Genomic DNA, 5003 nt, shown 5'->3' on the forward strand with positions numbered 1-5003 from the left:
GATCGTCGGGCTCCCACTGGGACCATAACCCTCACGATGTCGCCAACATTAACGAATTAGTCACAATCACTTCACTTCCTTCAACATTTACATTCTCATCACTTTATAAAAATCATGAATAACATTACATTTTGTTTTTGAAACCAAGCATGCAACATGTCTTTTAAATGTCTTCCTTAAATTATAAAATCCCTTAAACATTTAAAAATCATAATTTAATCATGAACATTTCATAAACATTTAAAAATAATCATAATATCATAAAAACAGCATTTAGGGCACTGCCATGACCTTTACTAATTTCTAGGTGTAAAAAGACCGTTTTACCCCTAGACTCGACATTTTCCGATTTCGACTATTTTCTTGATTTCATGACTCTAACATGTCCCAAATAATTATTTAAGCCTAATTTAATTTTCCCATAATTTTATTTGTCTTAAAACTTAGACTTTTTCATTTATCGTTAAATAATTGTTTTAACGGTGTTTTAATCCCGAAAAATCCCAAACTTCAATATAAAATTCCTAAATTCTAAATTTAGACTTTTTATATTATTTTAGCCCTTATGGACCATGACTAGACCCCCGTGAGCCGTTTTCAAATTTTTCATTATTTAAAACACCCTATTCGACACCTAAACTTCGACTCCGAGCCATCTCTTAATTTTATCGAGTTACCCTCGGACCATAACAAACCAGAACCTGCCCAACATGTTGAAGTACCCTACTGGACTCTAACCTCACCAAGAAACCATGCCCAAACCACAAAAACGACAGCTTTCTAAGTAACCCCATGCTGGCCGAGACTTTCAGCTTTCATGGACTCTACGATTTTGGCGTCTAGACCCTAAGCCGACGCCCCTAGCCCCTGAACCAACTTATTGTGCACCACGCTAGGACCCTAGTGAGCCACACTAGCCCAGCCCGTGACCCTGAGTTGAGCCCCTCATCCCCTGGACCTGTGCGTAAACCCTGCACCAACTTGTGCATGGTTCTCGGGTGGAGTCCTAGCATAGCTAGGACTCTTCCCCAGCCCTGACCGTGAGTCCTAGCTTGGCTAGGACTCCCTCATTGACTCCCTCGTGACCTTGGATAGCCCCTGGAACCAGCCAACCCAACCCCAACCCCCTGCAATGAAAACCCGAACCCTCAACCCAAGACAGCAACTCGCGCTGCTTGGTGTTTTTGTTTCTGCCGTAACTTTTGGTGGTGATTAAGGTGAGTTGGTGTGATTCTAAAACAAGTATAAACCTTACCTAACCATACCTAGACATCATGGCAGCCCCGTATATCGTAAAAACATGTTTCAACATCAACGGGTAGCATGAAAATCAAGCATATGAACAAAACGAGAGCAGCAAGGTTTCGGTGCTTCATGCTTCATACAAACCATCTTTAAAAATATAAATATGACATGATGGATGAGAAAAGGGAGATTAAGGTGTGCCTTTGCGTATTATACACTCGAGTAACCGTTGACGACGAAGAACGGAGGGACGACTATGGCTTCTTCTTGCTAATACCTTCGAAAATCCACCTTCCAAGTGATGTGTGTGCTGCCGTGAGTGTATGAGAGAGGGGAGAGTATTTTTCAGAAAATAACTCTAGGGTAGCCGATGGTTTTCTTACTAGAATAGGGTTTGTGATTTATTTAACACTTTAAATATTAGTTAATCACCTACAAGGCTAATCAGGCCTATTAAGCCATCTAATTAGGCCCAATAGTCTGACATAATTAAAATCTTAACAAAGTTTTTCTTTTAATAAATATATGTATTTATTAGCCGGGTTGCCAAAAGCTCGTATTTCAGTTGAAAAACCAACACCGATAAAATTTACGTCCCGGCATATAAATTCACCTCAAAACCCTTTATTTTCAAAAATACTAAAAAGCATCGACCATATTTCAAATAATTGAAATTAATTATTTAATAAAAATATTTTACATTTTCAGCCCTCGGTCCCCGTTCCTCGGTCGTCACTTGAATATTCCTAAAAATATAATTTTATGCATGATGACAATAAAATCTCATTTAGCATATAAACAAGTATGTCACATAATTAATTAGCAAATAAAAATCAACTATTGTTTATTTTTCATAAATTCCTAGATTCGCATGCCGTTGGATTACGTCGTCTTAATTTTGGACCTTACAAACCCCATGACTCAAGTGCAACCCCAAGCAAACCTTCGGTTCTTCCCCTTGGCAATACCTACGTTTCCAACTTGTTTTCTATTGAATTTTTTTATCATGTTTCAGTCACAATTCATTCATATTTTATCATGTATTGGCAGCGTGTCCGTTGGGTTCATAACGTTATTCATATAAACGTAAAATTGTCGTGTTTTTGAAAATATACGATCTACCGTAAAAATAATCGAACTCCTATATTGTTTTCATGCATAATCAATTAAACACACGTATTATGATTTCTATGATGTTTTTAAGAGTTTAGGAACATGACTTTGCGTTTATAACGTTCGAATATACGATTGTTGGCGAGGGTGCGACGTTTGGACTGACCGGACGACGAAGAACACTAGCCTTTTCCTTCCTTGATATTTTCGAAAATTGTGTTTGTGCTTGAGGTGTATTTTGGCTGCTAGGAAGGTAAAAATATGGTGTTTTGAAAGCCTAGGTAAATTATTTAAAGATTTAAACAACATGCTAATGAGCTTGAGTTTTGGCCTTACAAGCTTAAGGTAATTGAGCCTACTTAAATTAATTAAATTGGGCTCAATAACACTTATTTAATTAAAACATAAAAGTTTATAAAATTAGTTTCCCAAAAATAATATTTTTATCTTTTAAAACTCATTGTTTGCCCAAAACCGGCTTCTCGTGAAAAATCGAGCTCGACTCGTAAAATAAATTCAAACTCCAACATTTTTAGAAAAATTAAATCATTTTTAATCATATTAGGAAGCTTTGCACATATTTAAAGAAAAATACATGTTTTTGTCTTGGTCGTCCCCGGTTTCCTTTCACCTGCCTATCATCGAATATTCAGGTAAAATCCTTAAATTTCATATAATCATGTCATATTATCATTTAATCATGCAATCATACATTTAATGTGGGGCCCCGGGTCCGACATCTAATATTAATTAAAATTAATAATTATAAATATAACAGACCAAATGATTGAGTAAAATACATGATTTATGGTTCACAAATCCACATAAACATCGTCAAAATAATTTAAATGTCTCAAATGTTTGAATATAATTTTCAACATGCCAAAATAAAGTAGTGAACCAAAGTAATCCAAACATCATCAAATAGCTCCTAAGACCCGAGAATCCCACTCTAACTCGTATCTCCTCGCCTGGAGCTAGACTCTGGCATCCCAAGCCTCGCCTCACCTACCGTCAAGCACATGAAAACAAGAGGTAGCCGACGTGCCTGTGAGTATAAACCCAGTATGATACAAACAATAACATATGAGAATTTAAAATAACAAATAGTTCATTTAAATTCATAAAAATGCAATATAATGCAATGTATGATCAGAAGCTGTGGGCTATCAATAAATCTCAAGATCAAGTGAATCATCTGGTTATAGGGTACCCAAGGAAAGAGAATCCCCCAGCAACATCCACCGACTCATCCGCTCGGGGTGGGTTGCTGTGTTCTACAATCCCCAGGACTATGGTGCACCTATAGAGAGTGTTCAGGCCATAGCAGCGACCTCTGCATACACTATGCCAACTCAACTATAGCCCCATACGTCCAACAAATCAATAAACCAAGGCGACCTCCGCCATATCAAATCTGAATCGAAAAGTGGCTCAATATGCAATGCAATGATGCATTTTAATCTCATCAAATCAATATCATAATAAGCTCATCTCAAAAGATCAATCATCAACAAATCACAAGTAATTCATCAAGCCAATGAATTTTTAATTTAAAATAAAAATGATATTTTTACCTCGTATGTTACCGACCATAATATGCCTTTCGAATATTACAACAAAGAGATCAAAATATATGGTTGAGAAGTCTTGAACCCTCGCTGTCTACTCGATTCTCTATCAACCAACTTAAAGTAAATAATCTTGAGCCAACCCAAGTCAATACTTCATTCGAATCTTCAATACATAAATCAAGAACTCGGATTACTTATCAACGTAGAGCAATTTTCGTACAAAATTCATAATTAATCCGATACTACTTCAAATCAAGATCTGTAAACTGGATATGCAAGAAAACTTAATGCCCAACAATTCTTTTTCACAAACTTTTGTCAAATAAAGTTATTTACTCAGTCGTTCATAATCTGAAATATAGAACATAAGTTTCGAAATTCTGCATCAGTACAAATCTGGCATAGTTTAGTATTTCGAGCATAACTCCCTCAATACTCAATGGAATCAAGCCCATTTTATATCATTTCGAAGACAAGACAATGTGCGATAATTTTCATTTGAACATCAAATCCAGATTCCTAACCAATCAATCCCAGACTTCGAATAAACAGAAGGCATGTACACAAACTCGGGATTCTAGACCAGTTTTAGTAAATATAGCATATCTCTTTCATTTCTTTATGGAATTGAGTGATTTTTGAACCAAATTGAAGCTAACTCGATTGTCTATAAGTTTGATGAAGACCATAACTCAAAAATCCGAACACAACTGTCCCATATACTCAAAATACCGAAGGTATAAAAACCGATTTTGCACAAAAACAAGAAACCATGCTCATATCCATTTTAAATTTAAACCAACTCAAATACAACATCTTCAACATCTTAATATATTAATATCAACTCAAATATCAATTCTAAACTTCAACCTATTTCCAAACTTGAACAAAAATCGGAAAAACTTACATCCTTGTGAAGCCCGTGATGAGATAATCACAAATCTACCTTCATTTCATAATTTTCTTGAGCATATCTCCCATAAAATTAGAAATAAGTTTGTAAATAGAGAGGAAATGGATGAGGGTTTGCGTGGAGGAGGAGAAATGATTGGAGGATGAATGGTGGAAGTC

This window comes from Primulina tabacum, chromosome 2 (genome assembly GCF_025594145.1).
Source record: "Primulina tabacum isolate GXHZ01 chromosome 2, ASM2559414v2, whole genome shotgun sequence".
NCBI classification, from domain to species: Eukaryota; Viridiplantae; Streptophyta; class Magnoliopsida; order Lamiales; family Gesneriaceae; genus Primulina; species Primulina tabacum.